This window comes from Myxocyprinus asiaticus, chromosome 31 (assembly GCF_019703515.2).
Source record: "Myxocyprinus asiaticus isolate MX2 ecotype Aquarium Trade chromosome 31, UBuf_Myxa_2, whole genome shotgun sequence".
NCBI lineage: Eukaryota > Metazoa > Chordata > Actinopteri > Cypriniformes > Catostomidae > Myxocyprinus > Myxocyprinus asiaticus.
Window position 1 is genome coordinate 29,754,776 of NC_059374.1, and position 22,319 is coordinate 29,777,094.

Below are 22,319 nucleotides of genomic sequence, written 5' to 3' on the forward strand. Positions count from 1 at the left end.
CTCTTTCCATCCGAATTATTACTTACAGTAGCATAATGTGATATGCTTCCAAAGTGCTTTCTTTACAGTATTCAGAACTGTCACTGCATACTAATGCATACTTCGACCTCTGTATTGTCAGTGAGAGAGAAAAGTGAACTGACTAGTGCATTGTCACAGTGCACTGCCTAAATGTAATTCTTTTACAATGTTATGGTGTAATTTAAATTATAGGATCATTAATTAAGATAGTTAAACCGGTTGATAATTTGTATTTTCAGTGGCTTTCACACCTACTGTACAGTATATAGTTGTGTTTTGAACTCTTTAACTGATAAAATTTGATGTCTCATCTTATTGTGACACCTTACAATTAAATTGAGTAGTCACTGCCTAGAGGAAAATTGTATGCTCAGAGGTTGCCCTTTACGGCTTAGGAAACTCAATGAACTTTACATTTACTTTTATTCATTTAGCAGAAGATTTTATCCAAAGTTACTTACAAATGAGGAATACAGCAAAAGCGATTTGTCATCAGGAGGCAGTAACATGAGAAGTGCTGCAATATAAAGTTTTAAATAGCTCAGGAAAGTACAGTTAGGGTGGAAGGTGAGAGACAGTGGTGAAAGAAAGGACTGAGATTTTTTTGTAGGAAGATGACAGTCAGTGCATTAGTAGGATTGGGTCAAGTGCTCACAAAAGAGATGTGTCTTTAGATGTTTCTTGAAAATAGTTAGAGACTTGGCTGCTCGGGTTTGACTGTACATGCAGGAAGTCCTGCCAGAATAGCATTGCAGTAGTCCAGTCTAGATATGACAAGAGCTTGGATAAGACATTGTGTAGCATGCTCAGATAGGAATGGTCTGATCTTCATAATGTTGTACGGTGCAAATCTGCACGATCGAGCTGTCTTTGCGATGTGGTCAATGACGTTTAGCTTTTCGTCAAACACAACCCCACATTTTCTGGCTGTCCTGGATGGTGTGATCCTTGTAACATCTAGTTGAATGGTAAAGTTTTGTTGTATAGCTGGGCTCACTGGAAAAATGAGAAGTTCTGTCTTTGCTAGATTGAGTTGGAGGTGGTGTTTTTTCATCCAGCATGAGATGTCTACCAGACAGGCTGAGAGCCATGCAGCTACCATAGGACCATCAGGCTGGATTGAGAAATAATCAGCTGTTAGAGAAGATGTTAAAGGAGGAGGAGGAGGAGGGCAGAGGAGAGATGTGAAAATTTTGAAGAGCATGCGATTGTCAAAAGTTCTGATGATTTTGTTTTGATAGAATGATGTTTTAGTGGTGAAGATGTTAACAGAGAGGAAAGAGAGCAGTGACGGATACTTACTCAGGTCAGCTAAGTCTTTAGATTTGCGGCACGGTCTTTCAGCAGCCCTGAGTTGGGACCTATATATACAAAGAACAGTTGGATAGCCAGGGGGTTGAGGCGTGTGCCACAGGTTGGCCTGGAGGAGAGGGCACAGATATTGTCTGGTCAAGATGTTAAAGGACACCTATTATTACCCTTTTTACAAGATGTAATATAAGTCTCAGGTGTCCCCAGAATGTGTCTGTGAACTTTCAGCTCAAAATACTCCACGGATCATTTATTATACCATGTTGTAAATGCCTCTTTTTGGGTGGAATCAAAAACACGCTTTTTTCGTGTGTCTCTTTAAATGCAAATAAGCTGCTGCTCTCCGCCCCTTTTCCGGAAGAGGGCTGTGCCTTTACAGCTGGTGTTTCGGATACTACAGCAACAACAAATCAGAACAAAATGACTGACACCGAAAATACCGGAGTTCAGCAAAATGTGTAAACATTCCACTTTTAGTACAACTCTCTTATGTTCACAGAAAATGTACATAGTTTTCAAAAAGACAATCACCATAAAGGTATAATAAAGGTGCGGTTATGAACTATACAGACAGTAAGCGTAAAAATAAGGACATAGCTCTGGTCTCCGTGAATACAATCAGAGACAATGGTAACTTTAGCTGCATTAGCCGTGGAATCAGCTAACAAGCACATTCGGAAAGGCGATTTGCAAACATTCACAAAATATAAAGTGCGATACTTACATCTTCAGGATATAAAGCTGGAACACGAACAATTGGTACTGATCAACGCTTGAGAATCAAATTTTTGGAAAATCCTGCTGTATATTGACCCTTATTCACAAAGCAGTCCGGTGTAAAATGATTTGTACAAACATACACAAATTTTGGCATGTTTTGGGGCACATCTGTTTCAAAAACAAAACTTGTCCACTATGTCTTCAGTGGCTCTGATGCCGGGAGTACATGAAGACTCTTATGTTCACTTTTTCAGCCAACAACAGAACACTTATGACGCTTACGAAGCTGAGACATTATTCTTCTCACCGTAGCTGCTCCAGCATGGAAAACAATGGCGGACTGTGTGTAGATCACTCATGGGAGGATCTATGAAAATAGGGTGGAGTCTGTCACCAGTCATGGGCGAGGCCTGCTCTAACGTGACGTCACGTTAGAGCTGAAACGAAAACCAATCACTTTGAGGCATTGTTTTAGATTAATAGAAATATAAGAAAGCGGAGTGGGTGGACATTTAACATTGTAGGGTGGTTGTGTACACACACTGTCGACTCACATTTATGTTCAAACACCATGTAAAATTGAATTTTGGATAATAGGTCCCCTTTAAAGTGGAGCATAGAGTGTTAGTAGCATTATTGACATCAAGCAAGGAGAATTGGTTAGAGGAGGGAAGAGAGGATGACACCGTAGAGGAAAGATGGGTAGGTGAGAGAGAGAGGATATTACGTTGAAATGACACCTGAGCTGGAGTGTGTGGCAGGCAAGGTGGCAGATATACTGTATGTTAAACCTAAGGAAGGAAGGATTGGAAGTGTGTGGTGGAGTAAGAAGAATATGGTCAGTGGTATAATTACGTGAGAAGATGAGGTCCAGTTGGTTACCTGATTTGTGAGTTGCTGCAGTTGTGAGATGTTTGAAGTCAAACGTGGCAAGCAAGTATGAAAGTCTGCAGTCTGAGCCCAACAAGTGAGCTGCCATCTACATGGAAGGAGGACAGTAGCACATCCAGCTCCTCCAAGAAATTTCCTTGCTGACCTGGGAAAAATGAATTTTTACCAGATGGGTGATAGTAATGGCATGTAGTTCAAAGGTGTTATTGTCACACAAAGAGGACAGAGGTGTAAATAAAAAAGTCAGCTTTGTTTACAGCTGACTGGAAGCTCCAAAGACTGATAGAAAATAGAGAGGTTTAGTAGAGGAAGTGGAGAAAGAGAGCAAGATGTTAAGATTGTGCTGTCTCCTGTTTCTGAAGTGGCAAGTGTGAGTGACAATGAGAATGTGTTGAAAGCACATAGAGCAGGAGAGAAGGAAAAGTGGAAGAAAAAACACAAGGAATAGAAGAAATAAAAGTGATACTTAAGTGCCTCGTCCGTGTCCTTGCTCAGTGGACTTGCACAGGTAGACTCGTGAGTTCTTTACACGAATTAGAACTTAACACGATAGCTACCGCTTCTGCAACAGCACTTTGCCTTGCATAATTGCTTGTGTAATCAGTGTTTGAGTGTAAAGAGATGAACACGCCTTTTTATTTAGCAATATAAAGCCTATAACACATGAACGGCTCAAATTGAAAGTACTTTATAACAGTTCAGTATTAAAAGTGCAGCACAAATAAACTCCTTCCTATCAACAGGTAGGCTACTAGTCTAAACAACACAAAGTTTTAAGTTCTATTAGTTTAATATTTAATTTGAGTAACAACTTCTCAGATGTTTCTCCTAATAACTTCAAAAAAGAAAAACAGACAATACTTGTCAAATAGACAATTGTTTTCATACAGTAAGATCTACAGCTATAAAAAGAGCTATAAAAAATCTGAATAACAATACATTTATTCTTGAAAGTATTTGATGAGAAATGTTTGGTTTCATACTAAAAATCTGTCATTTGATTTGCAGAATGTGGTATCATGACAAATCTGAGAATAGGATGTGACTTTTGAGATCTCATATGAAACTCTAGAAGACATCTGAAACTACTGGGGTATTTTTCTCAGGAAAAAAATCTGAGAAGAAGGAGACCTCTGCATAAGTCTCCATTTGTCCCCATTGAATCTATTTGCTGTCTATGAAAAGGGTATGTTCATTACCCATTTTAATTTGGGTGATTCAAGTTTATTGCCTCTTGGGTCTGCTTCTATAGCTTCAGCTTCTGCAGCATGTCTTTAACTCTGGCTCTCCTCCACCTGTCTATCACATTCGCTCTTGACCTTGTATGGTGCTCCTGTTATTTGCTCTGGCCATGACTTCGGACAGTGAAACAATTGTAGATGACATAATATTATAGAAATGTTTCCTGTCAGGAAAAGACAAGTTTGTCCATGACACTGATTTACCCTATGGCCACACCTGTTGAAAATTATTCCTCAAACCAGTGTAGATTTGATTGTTTGCCTTATGCATTTTCCTTCATAAAACGCTGTTGGAAGTTAGAATTTTTTTTTAATAGATAATAAGTGATACAGTAAAAATAATTAAAAGCACAGACATTTGTTAGAATGTCAGTGTGTGTACTTAGTTTTCATTGTATAAGTTAAGTAACTGAAATGAAAAATTACCAAATAGATCAAATTCTGGAACATTGAAGACAATGAGGAATTTGACTGGAAACTGTGATTACACACTGTGAGCACATCATGCGTATTAAATGTGTAATCAGAGGTATCGGCCTATTAGTAACTGCATGTGGATAGTTTATCTTAAAGATGGCTAAATATGAATTATAATGTGGACTAATTACACTCAAATGTCTATTCTCTCTGGGAAATTGTGATATGTCTGATGAGTCACACTGGGTTTGGTTCATGCCACCCTGCTTGATAGGGTGGAGCTGTCACAGTAAATCAATGGGTTGGCCCATAAAATTACTTTTGCAGATTTTTGCAAAGGGTTTGTCTTTTTGACCAGATGAGAGGGGCACAATTTTAAACCTGTTACCTACATGGTCTTGGTCACAAAAGGTATGTAGAATTGTTGAACAGCATTATTAAAGGGATATTTTAATACAATAATTCTGTCTACATTTATTCACCCCAGTTCCATTCATTCAACCCTTGTTCCAAACTCGAATTACATTCTTGATTGTGTGGAACACAATACAAGCTATTTAGCAGAATGACCAAGCTTCTCTGTCCCTGTCTGATTACCATTCACTTCCATTGTCATTCTTTTCTAAATAATGAAAGTGAATTGTGACCAGAGACAGAGCAGCTTGGACAGTTTCCTCCATTTTTGTTCCACACTAGCAGGAAAACCACTAAGATCCTATATGACAGTGGTTCCCAACTCTGTTCCTGGAGGCCCCCCAACACCGCACATTTTGTATATCTTCCTTATCTGATGCACCCAATTCAGGTCTTAGAGTGTCTACTAACAAGCTATGTGTTGAATCAGGTGTGTTTGTTTAGGGAGATATCCCAAATGTGTAGTGTTGGGGGGCCTCCAGGAACAGGGTTGGGAACCACTGCTCTATGGTAGAGCCTACTCAGTGGACCCTGTTGAGAAGGCCCATACATAAAAAACATTTTACCGGTGACCCTGGGAATGGTATGCAGTTTCCTAAATATCCAGTGTTTCCTTTTGCATGTTGGTAAGTATAAAGGTCAGTATAAAGAATATCTACTCAAAAATGCCTAAAATGTGTAGGTTTGTTCAAACCATTATAAAGGACTAGAATGTATGATAAATACTTAAGTTAATGTTACAAGCAAGCTTCGTAAATTAAAAATCCCTGATTAAACTGGCTTTATACTAGCTGATTTTTTCCAATGATTTTCAGGTGCTAGCTTAATTAACATAATCACCTGCCAGGCAGAGGGAGACAGAGCGCCCATTAGCACCTGTTAGCGGGAGGTGTTAATCACTTCAAGCACTGGAAAAAAAAACACTTCTGTTTTGTTTGAAAAAAAAAAATCATTCTGTCACTTAGAAGATAGATAGATAGATAGATAGATAGATAGATTTTATTGTCATTGTTTTAAAAACAACGAAAAACAGTTTAACAGCTCTTAAGGATTGGCAGTAGACACATAATAGCAAAACATAAATAACAATAAAGATAACCACAGTGAGGTGATATTTACACAATAGTGCACAATGAAAGAGGAGGGGGGGGGGGGGGTGTTATTGCACGGTTTATTGCACCTCAGTCTTAGGTAGGGGAGGGAGGGGAGGAGGATTTATGCATTTAATTGCCTGTGGGAAGAAACTGTTCTTTAATCTGTTGGTTTTGGTCCTGAATAATCTGTATCTCTTCCCAGATGGCAGAGAGGAGAACAGGTGATGTCCGGGGTGAGTGTGGTCCATTGCAATGCAACTGGCTTTCTTTTGGAGTCCGCCAGTGTAAATGTCTCTGAGGGGAGGTAGCGCCGTACCAATGACACGCTCTGCCGCCCTTACCACCTGCCGCAGGTCCTTCCTATTCTGCTCTGTGCAGCTTGTGAACCACACCGTGCAGCAGTAGGTTAGGAGGCTCTCTATAGCTGCTCGATAGAAGTTGGTCAGCAGGTTATAATGGAGGTGAACGTATTTTAACTTCCTAAGGAAGTAAAGCCTCTGTTGGGCCTTCCTCACATGATGAGAGATGTGTGTGGTCCAGGTGAGGTCAGACGAGATGTGCACACCAAGGAACTTAAAGCTCTCAACCCTCTCCACCTCCTCCCCATGTATATAGAGGGCAGAGTGCTCAGTGCGCTTAGATTTTCTAAAGTCCACTATCAATTACTTGGTTCTTGTAATGTTTATGTCAAGATTATTAAAAGAACACCATTCTATCATATGCTGAACCTTCTCCCTATAGGCTGTCTCATTGTTGTCCGATATCAGCCCTACTATGGTGGTATCATCAGTAAATTTGACTATGGTGTTAGTAGAGCGAATGGGTGAGCAGTCATTGGTAAAGAGGGAGTAGAGGAGGGGGCTGAGGACACACCCCTGTGGTGTGCCAGTGTTCAGGGTGAGAGTAGATGATGTGTGATCTCCCAGCCTGAAGTTCTGGGGTCTGTTACTGAGAAAGTCCAGAATCCATGTGCACAGTGAACTGCCTAAGCCCAAGTTGCTCAGTTTTTGAACCAGTTTATGGGGAATAACTGTATTAAAAGCTGAACTGAAATCCACAAACAGCATTCTTACATAGGTGTTTTCCTGGTCCAGGTGTGTAAGGGCTGTATGGAGAGCAATGATGACTGCATCCTCTGTTGATCTGTTTACTCGATATGCAAACTGATGTTGGTCAAGGTCAGCAGAGATGGCAGCTTTAATGTGAGAAATGAATTTTTAACAGCATCTCCTAAGAGTCTTTTGAAATAGACCAATATATTTTGAGTATGTCCTTGTCAGGCCTGTTCTCAAAACTGAGCCAAACATTTGAAAATTTACTTTTACTCACTCATTTACTCACCCTTATGTTGTTCAAAACCCATATGCTGTTACTTTTTCTTGGAACATAAAAATAGACATTTTAAACAGCTCTATTCCATATAATAACAGTTTCGTGAGCAGGAGCTGTCAAGATTAAAAAAGGACAAATAATATAAAGCACCATTAAAGTATAAAGACATCATAACAGTAGCCCATCTGACTTGTGCACTATATTCCAAGGTTTCTGGGGCCATACAAAAGCTTTGTGTTGTGTAGACTACTTTTGTAGTATTTTAATACTGATTTATTTTTTTATTTTTTTATTTTTTTTCTTCTTCTCTTTGGACATTGACAGCAGTAGTCAATAGGAACTGTTTTTGTATGGAAAAGAGCAGCGTTAGGGTTCTTAAAGAAAAGATTGTGTTAAGATTCTACTGGTGGAAAAAAACACAATGAGTGACAACTTGAGGGTGGTAAATAATTTTGTGTATTTTCTTTTTGCAAACTGACTGACACAGTCATGTCATTTTACAGATACTACATCAGTGATGAAAATAAATTCAAATTCTATTAGTCTTTTCTTTGAGACAGCACAAAAAAGAAAGAAAAGATGACTGAAACAGGCAAACTGGTAGCAATGCAGACACAGTATCTTTCAAATGTATCAAATGACCCCCAACACCTGTGATTCCCCCCCCACCTCCATGGTTACGGCCTTGGTCTGCATGTGTGACACCCTCAGCCAAAACGAGTTGTTTTAAGTCTGCTAGTGTAGTGCCAGCTTTACAGGTCAGGCAATGTACTTAATAATAAAAAAAAGCTTCCAAAACAAACCCTATGTCATCCATTTTCCAGTTTTACTGGTGACATTGCTCTATTTTTTTCAGGTGACGAATTCCTCTGTGTGATGTTTACACATTTAAAAATACAAGACACACCACAACAACCTAAATAGTTGCTTGAAAAAAATGGGAGGGTTGGATGTAAGGATGCCAAACATTCCTTGTCAACAGTGACTAAACTGATACTATCTAAAATTAGAAAGTAGAATAGGTTGGCACATTATTACCAAATTCCCCAGTAATTGTGCTGTAAATTAAAGGTGAATCTCAAGCACATACCACTGCTGACACAACTGCTAATAATTACCAAAAAAAAAAAAAAAAAAAAAAAAATTTCAACATTTAGCATGGTGGAAAGTGGGTCATTTGATTAACAAGAATACTATAGCCAAATGTCAAGACTTTTTTGTTTGCTGTTTTGTAACTTAATTTAGCTTGACTGAAATCAAACCCGCCCGCCAACAAATCTGTTCATCCTCAAAGCATATGTTTGACATCATATACCTTTTTTTTTCAAGTCATCAGGTATTGTCCAAAATTTGTTAGCGCTGACAGTACAAACCTTAAGATGTTTTAGTTCAAATAAAAGCTTGATAACTACAGTCATACTGTTGCATACCTCATGTATTAAAAAAAAACAAAAAAAAAACAAAAACAAAAAACAAACAAACAAACACTGCATTCACACACAAAAGCAATTAATTTGGGAAGCAGCTACACAGTGATTGGAAACCGACTACTGTTTTGTCATTTGACCATACCACTAATGAACATGATGATTATGAACTGACATACATCCACTAAAAATTACCTTGGGAAAAGTTACAAGAAACTGCAAAAATGGCAAAGAAAAGTTAAGTTAATTCTAAGAAAAGGTCTAGCATTTTACTATTTACAGTCTGACATTTTGTTATACTGTGTAATATCACTGAAATCTGAACATTTTAAAGTTTCCAAATACTTTCCAATACTCTTTCAGTAATATTATATACTTAGAATTAAATATGACTGATTTAATAATGGTTTAGCACCTGGAATGCCATTGAATAGCCAGGAGAGGTGCTTTGTAGACTGCAAAAGACAGAATGTTAACGCCGCTTATGATGGCTTATAATACATGACCTATTTTTGGCAGGATGAACAATCAAATCAGCCATTCCAGGAATGTCAACAAAGTTTTCTAACAATACAAACATACCACATTAATACCACAGTGCAATTTAGTATGTGTTCTTTTGTGTATGTGTTATGTATTGTTGTTACCTGTATGAGAGCCAGCCAGACAACTGAAAATAATGTCATTTTGTAATGGCATTTTCTTGTAATGTTGGGTCATGCTGGATACTGCTGGGTTGAGGCAGTGTCAGAAATTAGCTGCATTTTTCAACAATGCTTAATATGTGTGTTGAGTTTTATTATAGTTCACAAAGTTAAGTATATTTTGGTACCTGTTTCTTTAAGAGACCCCCTATCATTCATAACGTTCCGTTGTAAGGTACTTTTAGCAAAACTTTTTTTTTTTTTTTTTTTTGCAAACAAGTTAGTTCACCCTTTATTCATTGGTGTATAAGTCATTAAGCCCACCTTATACACAGGTGGATTTGATCCATTATTGGTTCTTGTGAGTTTGGGGGAGGGGTGAGGTGAGAGAGCACATGTGTGAGATGTGAATCCATTAGAGAGGGATGAGAGTGTGAGTAAATCCCGATAATCCGAACAGAATTAATGAATTTATTCTCATTTAATTGCTATCATTGTAAGAGTTTCATCCAGCATCTCGCTGAGTATTTTATTTTATTTTTTTGTGATAGGGTGTTTTATTTGTGTCTGTTCTAAGAGGAAATACATTAAATCTCATCTCATTATTTTCACTAACTTGTGCGTGAGCACCAGGGTAGGGTTGCACCAGCTTTCCATAAGGTCTCACGTAAGTTGGGAGTAAAGTTCAAACTAAGGGCTTAGTTACCATTATTGATGCAATAAACAGGCTTCAAATTTGTTCACAGAACTGTTAAAAAGCCATGCATTTTAGTTTTATCTTGTTACGGTTGATGTTCCAACCTTGTTTGCTCAGATAACTGTCAGCTGTAATATATTACAGGTGCATCTCAATAAATTAGAATGTCGTGGAAAAGTTCATTTATTTCAGTAATTCAACTCAAATTGTGAAACTCGTGTATTAAATAAATTCAATGCACACAGACTGAAGTAGTTTAAGTCTTTGGTTCTTTTAATTGTGATGATTTTGGCTCACATTTAACAAAAACCCACCAATTCACTATCTCAAAAAATTAGAATATGGTGACATGCCAATCAGCTAATCAACTCAAAACACCTGCAAAGGTTTCCTGAGCCTTCAAAATGGTCTCTCAGTTTGGTTCACTAGGCTACACAATCTGCTGATCTGACAGTTGTCCAGAAGACAATCATTGACACCCTTCACAAGGAGGGTAAGCCACAAACATTCATTGCCAAAGAAGCTGGCTGTTCACAGAGTGCTGTATCCAAGCATGTTAACAGAAAGTTGAGTGGAAGGGAAAAGTGTGGAAGAAAAAGATGCACAACCAACCGAGAGAACCGCAGCCTTATGATTGTCAAGCAAAATCGATTCAAGAATTTGGGTGAACTTCACAAGGAATGGACTGAGGCTGGGGTCAAGGCATCAAGAGCCACCACACACACAGACGTGTCAAGGAATTTGGCTACAGTTGTCGTATTCCTCTTGTTAAGCCACTCCTGAACCACAGACAACGTCAGAGGCGTCTTACCTGGGCTAAGGAGAAGAAGAACTGGACTGTTGCCCAGTGGTCCAAAGTCCTCTTTTCAGATGAGAGCAAGTTTTGTATTTCATTTGGAAACCAAGGTCCTAGAGTCTGGAGGAAGGGTGGAGAAGCTCATAGCCCAAGTTGCTTGAAGTCCAGTGTTAAGTTTCCACAGTCTGTGATGATTTGGGGTGCAATGTCATCTGCTGGTGTTGGTCCATTGTGTTTTTTGAAAACCAAAGTCACTGCACCCGTTTACCAAGAAATTTTGGAGCACTTCATGCTTCCTTCTGCTGACCAGCTTTTTAAAGATGCTGATTTCATTTTCCAGCAGGATTTGGCACCTGCCCACACTGCCAAAAACACCAAAAGTTGGTTAAATGACCATGGTGTTGGTGTGCTTGACTGGCCAGCAAACTCACCAGACCTGAACCCCATAGAGAATCTATGGGGTATTGTCAAGAGGAAAATAAGAAACAAGAGATCAAAAAATGCAGATGAGCTGAAGGCCACTGTCAAAGAAACCTGGGCTTCCATACCACCTCAGCAGTGCCACAAACTGATCACCTCCATGCCACGCCAAATTGAGGCAGTAATTAAAGCAAAAGGAGCCCCTACCAAGTATTGAGTACATATACAGTAAATGAACATACTTTCCAGAAGGCCAACAATTCACTAAAAATGTTTTTTTTATTGGTCTTATGATGTATTCTAATTTTTGAGATAGTGAATTGGTGGGTTTTTGTTAAATGTGAGCCAAAATCATCACAATTAAAAGAACCAAAGACTTAAACTACTTCAGTCTGTGTGCATTGAATTTATTTAATATACGAGTTTCACAATCTGAGTTGAATTACTGAAATAAATGAACTTTTCCACGACATTCTAATTTATTGAGATGCACCTGTATATTCCCATACGACAAGTAATAAACGTAGATTTAATAAATAGTATATTTAGCCTATATAAATAACATTATTCAGGAACTGTCTAAAATTAATAAGGCCAATACATAAATAATAATACATCAGCTTGTAAAAATGGACATTTATTCATTTTAATATCATATAATTTAAATTTTTTTATGTGATAAGACTTGACACTTTGCGACGCACCACGTGCATGGTTAGATCAGTTTCATGCTGAAGAGCGGCTAAGAAGCAAATTTTTTTATTTTTTATAATATTCTCTCATAAATGTAAACGAGTGTAAATATCAACATCATCATATGTCTAAAGGATTATAGTCTGTCACGTAAAACATGAGCTCATTGATGTCATTAAATCATTCTACTTTTTTATTCCAACTGTTACTCCTGGTCGGAGTCTTCCATAAATATTTAGTTCATACGTAGGGTTACATCCTACCTAAGTTTAATGGTGCAATGCTCAAATATTTAGTAGTGTGCAAATTGTGACTTAGTGCCCAATTATGCCAGTACTAGGCTAAGTTGTAACTTACCAATGGCTGGTGCAACCGGTCCCAGATGAGTTAGTTCTGAATAGAAGCATACATCAGCCAAGTATTGTTTATACACAACTGCAGTATGAACTATAGATGCTTGCTGAAATAACCATCATCGTTAACTGCAGTTATACAGTTAAATCATCAGAAACACTGCCTGGAGGGAGATTCAGATAGCACCCTGAATCACCGTGAGGTTCAGGGCACCTCTGGCTACGAGGGACTGGTGAGGCAGCTGCACGTCTGATTGCGCATCAGACACAAAGACTGTTTAGCGACCCAGTTTCCCAAATTCGGAGGACACTAGAGCTAAAAGGGAATTAAGGTACTCAATCTTTATTTTGTTTGGCTCTTCGGAGTAAAGAGGACAATTCTCTGTTTGTTTTGTGGCCGCAGCGCACACTAGCAACGGTACAGGCGTGCAACGGTGGGTGAGTGTGAGTGATTGTGTGCGTGTGTGTGTGTGTGTGTGTTTGTGTGGGCCCACGTGAGTTATTTGTTTCACTTATTATTTTATGGTCACAAAGGTATTTCATGTAAAAGTTCATTTTATTGAGATACCTTTTCTATATTCAGAGTGTTTTCTTTATGTGAATTCATTAATTCAAAGTCAATACATACATTTCATTCCATTTAATTGATTGTATCTACAGTCTTTCAGGTCATTTATTTAATTTTAAAAAATTAAAATCTAACTTTATTTTTTTCTTTAATAAATCTTGTAATTTGCTTATTTTAAGTGGAATTTGCTGAGTTAATTTACTCATTTACTGAAGCTGAAGTGTATAGTATCTTAAACAATTAAGTTTAGTATTTAGAATATTAAGTTACATATATACACAAGTACAGGTGTATTAAAATTCATAGTTTATTTCATATTGGGGTGACTTACAATAGGTTAATGGTTTAAGAGAGGACCAATATAATCAGTCGAGAGACACATAATACCTGAACCCGAGTGCCCGCCCTAAAAGAGCTCAGGTTAATCAACCCTGGGAGGGAAGAGGGTGCTACATAAAGTGGAGGCCAGTATGGGGAATTCCTCTTGCATACCCTATCTCAAAAGAAAATTTAGAAACAAACTGATTTAACATAGTATTTAGCTATAGACCACACAACTGTAATGGATTTAAGAGTAAATCCTGACTTCCAAGCAGAACTTACCAGGTGGTCCAAAGAGGCAGTAGTTGATGAGACTCATGCCATTTTGCTGGTAGGGGATCCTGCTGACATTGAAGTGACACGTATTGAGGATGTAACTCAAACAGTGAATGCTTGGGGAAGAGTGTGTGTCAGAGCTACCAAAGAAGGCACTAACCCAGATACCTTAAGAGTATTATGTGAGTGTCGGGAGGTTGTTAAACCTATGCTCATTCCCACTGAACTGCTGCATGTTGATGGGGAAGATCCCTGAAAGATGATAGTAGCTCAGGGGTGTGGGCCATCTCCCGGTAGATTTTCAGAAAAGCTGGCAATGTTCTTGGCTGATGAAGGGAAGTATATGATGGACATACAAGTCTTATTTTCTCCTTCCAGTCACAGTACCGGTTCTTCCGAGTCAATAATCCGGGCTGTGGGTGACTTGTTAGACAAAACGGGCAGACGACCCTTTGACAGCAATGCAAATAGAAGATTATGTACTTTCTTTGGCTCTGTTCCTACTCCAGCGGGTGAAGAGATAATGGAGAACTGGATTGACCAAGCACGTATGATGATCACTGAGTGTGAGTGCTCTGAAAAAGAGAAGAGGACAAGAATAGTAGAGAGCTTAAAAGGGCCTGCCCTTGATATTGTCAAAGTATTAAAATTTTCTAGCCCTGATGCTAATGTTATACAGTGCATAGAGGCCCTAGAAAGTACATTTGGAACCTCTGAGTCAGGCGAAGATTTGTATTTTGCCTTCCGCCTTCTCCGCCAATGTCCTGGTGAAGCCCTGTCAGATTTTCTTGCACTGAGTGGAGAATTCATTAACTGAAGTAGTACAAAGAGGTGGATTGTCCACACAGATGATAAACAGAGTGAGAGTAGAGCAACTGATTAGAGGTACAGTTGAGTCAGACCTGATGCTTCTACAGCAAAGGCTGAGAGAGAGAAAAACAGAACAGCCTACTTTCCTAGATCTCTTAAATTAGATCAGAGAAGCTGAGGAGAACAAAGCAGCCAGACAGAAAATAAAAACTACAGCAAAGTCAGTGCAGTGTCAGGATGAAAAAAATCAGCTTTGCATTTGTGAAAGAGTTAAAAGCGGAACTCCAGGACTTGAGAGCCAAATTAGGGGAGGAGTCTGTAAATGTGTCTGCTGCCTCCATGATGCTGGAGTCTAAAGCTATTCCCACTAAGAAAAGTGTGGAGATGCCACAAGACTTGTGCAAGCACTAAAGCAACAAATTCATCAGCAGCAGATTGGAGTCATGAGTGTAGGCTATGGTTCCCCAGTAAACCAGGCCCAACGACAACCCAAACCTGCTTCTGTTCAGTCGAGAGCTAGACCTGTCCAAGTTCGGGCGGATTACTTCTGTTACCGGTGTGGGGAAGACGGGCACATCACCACAAAATGTAAAGCTCCTGAGAACCTTACCCAAGTTATTCAGAAGTTAGTTCATTCCCTAAGAAAAGCTAAGAGCGGGAGGAATGACATACCTACCAACATTCCTAAAGCTGGGACAAGAGATTGATATTCAGTAACAAGCCAGGCTGATGTCCCTGGAACAAGCTGTCTTCCCAAGGGATTAGTGGGTCCCTCCTCAACTGTCTCAGTGAAGATCAATGGGCATCCATGCAAAGCACTGCTAGACAGTGGTTAACAGGTTACAATCATGTTCGACTCATGGTACTCAAGATACCTGCCTGATGTGCCACTACAGCCTCTTTACTGATTATCTATCTGGGGATTGAGCTCCTCCAGCTACCCATATAAGGGATACATCGTGATAGATGCCTCAATCTCTGCTGCTTTCACTGGAGTGGAAGAATCTATCTCCATTTCAGCATTGGTCTGTCCTGAGCCTTAAGGACTTCAGCAACTTCCTGTGATAATTGGGACCAATACCAATTTTTTTCAAGAGATTGTCTGCTCTGATTGGAGACACTAATACTCATCAGGTAGCTTATGCTTTAAGGATCCAGTCCAATTTCCCTGATGTGTGTTTAGCCCAAAAGCCAGAAAGGAAGGCCCCAAACCTATCAGAAGCTGGAGTCTAGTGGGTAGGGCCCAGTGCTCTCATTGTCCCTCCAAGAACTGAGGTATATGCAGCCTGTAAAATGGGGTGTGAAAAGCCCTTGATGAATGATATCTTTGTTGTCAAAACCATGACTGAAGACCAATTACCTGCTGGACTATTCATTCCCACTGTGGTGCTGCCCTTTTCAGCCATAAACATGGATACTTTCAAGTGCAGGTGCATAATGAAACATTAAAAGAGGTTGCTGTACCACCTGGAACTGTCATTGCTCACATGTTTCCTACTGATAATGTCACTGAGACTCACAGAGAGAAAACGAATTCAAAGAAGATTGAGCCAGAGTTGTTTAACTTCGGCATGTCTGCCATTCCTGCTGCATGTGAGAGGATGTTACATCAGAAGTTGTCAGAAAGGGTTAACATATTCTCTCTTGAGGAATGGGATGTAGGATTAGAGAAGGGTGTGGAACATCACATTCGATTGAGTGACCCAAGACCATTCTGAGAAAGATCCAGTCGCATTGCTCCTGCTGACTTTGAGGATGTCCGCTGACACATAAAAGACCTGCTTGCAACTGGCATTATAAAAGAGTCCAGAAGTCCTTATGCATCACCCGTTGTAATTGCTAGGAAGAAGAATGGGGCAGTGAGGATGTGTATTGACTACAAGATACTCAACAGTCACACTATTCCCGACCAGTACACCACACCTCAGATCAATGATGCCCTGGATTGCCTTGCTGGTAGTAAATGGTTCTCTGTCCTAGACCTGCGGAGTGGTTACTGTCAGATTGAGATGGCAGAAGAGAGTAAAGGAAAAACTGCATTCATATGCCCACTGAGGTTCTACCAATTGGAGCGCATGCCACAAGGAATTACTGGAGCTCCCGCCACAATCCAGCTGCTAAAGGAGAGAGCAGTGGGAGACATGCACTTTCTTCAGGTTATTGTCTACCTGGATGATCTGATCGTGTTTAGTCGTATGCTAGAAGAACACGAAGACAGACTCTTCAAAGTACTTGACTGTCTCGAGGAATGCTGATTAAAAGTTTCAATTGACAAATGCCAGTTCTGCCAACAGCAAGTCAAGAATGTTGGACATATTGTTTCTGCTGCTGGGATTGCCCCTGATCCTGAGAAGGTGGATGCAGTCATCCTCTGGAAGATGCCGACTGACCTAAAATCCTTACATTCCTTCTTAGGTTTATGTGGGTTCATCACTAGCAGTGGCCCCTTAGACCTCATATGTAATGATTTCCTCACTATAGAATCTGATTCAAAAGGGATCGTAAATGTCTTGGTCATAACCAATCATTTTACACGGTATAGCTTTCCCTACAAAGGATCAGAGAGTCTTGACTGTTGCCAAGGTTCTATGTGAAAAGTTCTTTGTGCACTATGGACTACCTGCGCGTATACATTCTGATCAAGGACGAGATTTTGAGAGGCGTCTCATGAAGGAGCTCCTTGGAATGCTGGAGATCAGAAAATCACAGGCCTTGTCTTACCATCCACAAGGTGACCCGGACTGAGCAGTTCAACAGGACACTTCTTTACATGTTTGGTACCCTTGACCCAGCGAAGAAAACAAAATGGAGCCAACATATCAGCCAGTTGGTGCATGCATACAATTGTACCAAAAACGAGGCAACTGGTTACTCACCGTACTATCTCTTGTTCAGAAGGGAAGCCCATCTGCCTGTGAATCTATGCTTTGGTACCTCACCAGACTGAGAAAAGGAAGTAACATACCATCAGTATGTGGAAAGAATTAAATGTGAACTTCAAGATGCTTACCAGCTAGCAGCTGAGACATCCTTCAAAAACCATCAAAGGAATAAACAGCGCTATGACAAGAAATTGAAGCATCAAACTCTGGAAGACGAAGATCATGTTCTCATATGGAATCTTGCCTTAACCGTAAAACACAAACTAGATGACAAGTGGAAATTCTTGCCCTACATCGTAGTAGAAAATTTAAGGAACTTACTTGTATAAAAGTTAAGGCCTGAAACCGGAACTGGAAAAATAAAGACTCTTCACAGAGATCATCTGTTGCCAATAGGAGACAATGTTAGACTTTCTGTCCTGAACAGGGAGAGGAAAGACGCAAGACCTCCTGTAACTAGAGCCCAGTCTGTTAAGAGAAAACAAGTAAAGGAAAACCAAGTCACCATCAATGAATGTGAAGGAGTGGATACTTCCTCTGATAGTGAGAATGATCTTTGCTATTACTTACCAGACTGGGTCAGGATGCAGACAAAACCATTGTCTATGAGGTCATCTGAACCTGCTGTTGAGGAAGAAGTTGTACACAGTAATAGTGAAAGTAATAATCCTCAAAATCAAGTGATGGACAAAAGTCTGAGAGAGAATATGAGAGAAAAGCAGTTAAGCAATGCTCCAGGAGTCCTGACAGTTATCCTAAGAGGACTGCAAAACCTGTCATTAAGCTCAGTTATGATGATCTTGGACAGCCCTCAGACAAACCTTTGTCTATTTTATATGGAGGGATGGTTATAGATTTCGGAAGCTCTTCTGAGATGATGAATTTTTGTGGTACGATGTGGTGTCATCCTTTGGCCCAGTGTGCTAAGTGTGGCAAAGTAAGCTCTAACTCAAATGTTACAGCCACTATGCAGATTTGAGTTTGAATCTTCATGCAATCTCATGGGGGCATGAGAGTTTTAGAAGGGGGAAATGAAGCACTTATAATGCATTTTTCAACAATGCTTAATATGTGTGTTGAGTTTTATTATAGTTCACAAAGTTAAGTATATTTTGGTACCTGTTCCTTTAAGAGACACCCTATCAATCATAATGTTTGCTTGTAATGTAAAACGTGTTTTTTCCAAACAAGTTAGTTCAACCTTTATTCACTGGTGTATAAGTCATTAAGCCCACCTTATACACAGGTGGATTTGATACATTATTGGTTCTTGTGAGTTTGGGGGAGGGGTGAGGTGAGAGAGCACATGTGTGAGATGTGAATCCGTTAGAGAGGGATGAGGGTGTGAGTAAATCACGATAATCCAAACAGAATTAATTTATTTACTCTCATATAATTGCTATCAGTGTTTTTTGTTTTGTGATAGGGTGTTTTATTTGTGTCTGTTCTAAGAGGAAAGACATTAAAACTCATCTCATTATTTTCACTAACTTGTGCGTGAGCACCAGATGAGTTAGTTCTGAATAGAAGCGTAAATCAGCCAAGTATTGTTTATACACAACTGCAGTATGGACTATAGATGCTTGCTGAAGTAACCGTCATCGTTAACCACAGTTATACAGTTAAACCGTCAGAAACACTGCCTGGAGGGAGATCTAGATAACGCCCTGAATCACCTGAGGTTCAGGGCACCTCTGGTTACGAGTGACCAGTGAGGCAGCTGCACGTCTGATTGCGCGTCAGACACAAAGACTGTTTAGCGACTCAGTTTCCCAAATTTGGAGGACACGAGCGCTAAAAGGGAATTAAGGTACTCAATCTTTCTTTTGTTTGTCTCTTTGGAGTGAAGGGGACAATTCTCTGTTTGTTTTGTGGCCTCAACACACACTAGCAACGGTGCTGGCCTGCAACAATGGGGTGAGTGTGAGTGGTAGTGTGTGTGTGTGGGCCCACGTGAGTTATTTGTTTAACTTACTTTATTGTCACAAAGGTATTTCATGTAAAAGTTCATTTTATTGAGATATCTTTTCTATTTTCAGAGTGTTTATTGGATATTGCATACACTGGACGTTTTCTTAAGTACAAGTTAAAACCAAGTGTTGATAAAAGAGTGTTATATATTGAGAGACATTTGAATTGCACTTACCTGTAAAGGGTTATATACCAAAATTATATTTTCATATTCATCTGTGGTCAGTGAAACAGTTTCAAAGAGTGTGTTAAAACCAGATTTGGGGTGTTACTAGTCTGTAATAACATTCATTCTGTGAATTCATTAATTCAAAGTCAATACATACATTTCATTCCATTTTATTGATTTATTTCAGGCCATTTATTTCATTTTTCCCCCTTAAAATCGAACTTTTGTTTTTCTTTAATAAATCTTGTAATTTGCTTACTTTTAAGTGGAATTTGAGTTGGAATTTGAGTTCATTTATGGAAGTTAAGGTGTATAGTATCTTAAACAGTTAAGTTCATTATTTATATATATATTTAAGCAATATCACACGAGCAAGAGTGCGATATGGCCCTACATCAGCACTGCTGTGATTTGGCCGCAGGTAATCACAGTAGTGCTGATTTAGGGCCATATAGCATGATTGCGAGTGTGATATTGCTTATATACAGCATTTCAATGAACAAGTAAATTAAAAAAAATTAGGAAAAACTGAGTACGGTCATAAAAATGCATTTATGCATGGAACTACTTTATTACGCGACGGATCAGAATCTGCCATTGCTGGTTCAAACCAAATGATGCGTCCAAGCCTTCGTTAGTAATTCAAAAATTTCACTTCAGAAATAGTATCATGGCTTGTGCTGTTTCTACCAAGTTATTGGATAAACAAGGATGAATGGATGTGTGTGTGTGTGTGTGTGAGTGTGAGTGAGAGAGAGATAGAGAGAGAGAGATAGAGAGAGAGACGGAGCGCGTGCGATCACCCGTTGCCACTCGCAAGCAGAGATGCTGTCAGATTTCTGAAGATCAGCTTTCTCAGTGGAAAAGTAGCAGTCCAAGCGGGGGTAATTCTACCTATTTCGTGGTAGCCAGTGCGCAAGAGTCGATCACTATAGAAACTGCATTGTTCTCCATTTTAAACAGTGTGTCCACTCCAATGTGGAAAGTCCGATAAGAGGTAAGTGCCTTCAGTTTGTGTAATTAATCAGTCTGTTGTGTCTCTCAGCTGTGATGAGCTGTTATGCTGAAGTTGTTCATTTAAAGCTGTTTAAAGGTATTTCCTAGCTTTAGTAGTAATAATACAAGTGATCATATAGTGCTGTATGTAAACACTGGCTGACAGGGATTCACTTCACATCACCTGACTGGCTCATAAAAACACATACAAATTATCTTTTGCCACCACCTGCTGGCTAACATATGTAATGTCAAAAAAATACATGTAAAAAAAAAAAAAAAAAAAGACAAACCGTAGCTCTTAACACATCTGCACTGCACTTACACTTTAGAACGGCACCAACACAAGCGGAGTGATACACACAGTGAAGCGTCCCAGTGCTGATGGTGTCAGACCACCAGTGCTCATGGAATGAATCTCGTCCAATCAGATTCGAGGACCTGAACTAGCTGTTTATATATATATATATATATATATATATATATATATATATATATATATATATATATATAAATCATAGTTTATTTCAAATTGGGGTTAGTGGTTTAAGAGAGGACTGATGTAATCAGTCGAGAGATACATAATACCTGAACCGGAGTGCCTGCCCTAAAAGAGCTTAGGTTAATCAACCCTGGGAGGGAAGAGGGTGCTATCTATCTATCTGTTTGTCTGTCTGTCGCTATATATCTGCTTTTATTTGCTTCCCCCACTTTGTGTCCTCTTTGGCCACTGTCACTAGTAATTAAAGTGTAATTTCCAAAGCTTCCTTCACATTCCTTTAAAGCACATTTGAGTTTAAATTTGGTCTATTTATTGATGTTGTAGTTCCTGAGAAATATAACTCAGAAAGGAGCCACATTCTTTTTGTAATATTCACATGAGGTTGTAGTCATGTAGTATGACGCCATATTTGGCTCCTGTACCTTTAAGGAACACGAATATTAATCTGACACAATGGTTTAATAGGTGAGCCAGTCGGGTGCGCGCGTGTTCATTCTGATGTGTGTACTCGCGTACAGTGGCTCAATGTGATGGACGTGTGGAAGCGCAGTTTAATTTTCTTCTGACTTTGGAATATGCGACGTATAGAATGATTAATATCGCCAAGAAGTAGAGCGGAACAGCTTTTCTAATTTACTGTACTGAGGAAAGTGGGTTTGCACAGTTCGACTAAACCAAAAGGAAGATTTCTTATTATTCAAGATCATGTTTCTCCAAACGGTAAGGCGCTGGATTAATTAGGATGTTTTGGATGAAATTACGATTTGTGTTGTGAGTGTGTCTTTTGTGTAATTAGCCTACTTAATTTTCTTGAACTATATGTAGGCAAGGCAAGGCAAGTAACCTATCGTTTGTATGTATCCTATGTAGCTTATGTATTGTTTGAAGTAACGAGTGAAATATTTACAGCGATTGTGTTTATGGTAGAAATATTAGAAATCACTGCATATGGGTGAACAGATTCTACTGCTGTTTGTGTGCAGTTCTAGCCCTGACAGTCGTGTTTTTCAGCCCAACATTTAAAATTACTGTGTCGTAAGTTTTTAAGTTATGTTCATATGCTTGAGTTTGGGAGGAGATTGTTCACAAATAATCTGTACACTGTAAAAAGTGGTGACGTGCACTGTCTCGCTGTTTGTTTGTTGTTGTTTTTTCAGCGTCTCGTGCAGGAACGCAGTGTTTTTACACGCTTTGACAATTTAAAAAGGCGCGTCTCGATGCGTTCTGTTCTGTATGTAGCGCTTTTTCAGTGCAAGGACGCGTTTGGTCTGAACGGCCACTAAGGTTCTATTATTTGATCTAACCCTTCAGATTACTTTCGTTGGTGTAAATGTAATGTAGTCAGGTCAATTC

The 22,319-nt window shown here is 39.3% G+C and overlaps 1 protein-coding gene and 1 long non-coding RNA gene across 5 annotated transcripts in view; one reads left to right on the forward strand and one right to left on the reverse strand.

Moving 5' to 3' along the window:
• LOC127422406 (uncharacterized) overlaps positions 1–3,503 on the reverse strand; it is a 29,113-nt gene extending 25,610 nt beyond the window's left edge. For 3 of the 4 annotated variants that reach the window (XR_007894161.1, XR_007894158.1, XR_007894159.1), the window contains exons 1-2: positions 2,935–3,493; positions 1,324–1,441 (exon numbers count right to left, since the gene is read on the reverse strand). This is a non-coding gene — a long non-coding RNA (uncharacterized LOC127422406). Of the gene's footprint in view, positions 1–1,323; positions 1,442–2,934 lie in introns of all 4 variants that reach the window. The other variant, XR_007894160.1, reaches the window with a different exon arrangement.
• Positions 3,504–21,566: 18,063 nt separating this feature from the next.
• LOC127422392 (glucagon receptor-like) overlaps positions 21,567–22,319 on the forward strand; it is a 52,184-nt gene continuing 51,431 nt past the window's right edge. Inside the window, exon 1 of the mRNA XM_051665882.1 lies at positions 21,567–21,686. The gene's annotated coding sequence lies outside the window, so the exon portion shown is untranslated. The remainder of the gene's footprint in view (positions 21,687–22,319) is intronic.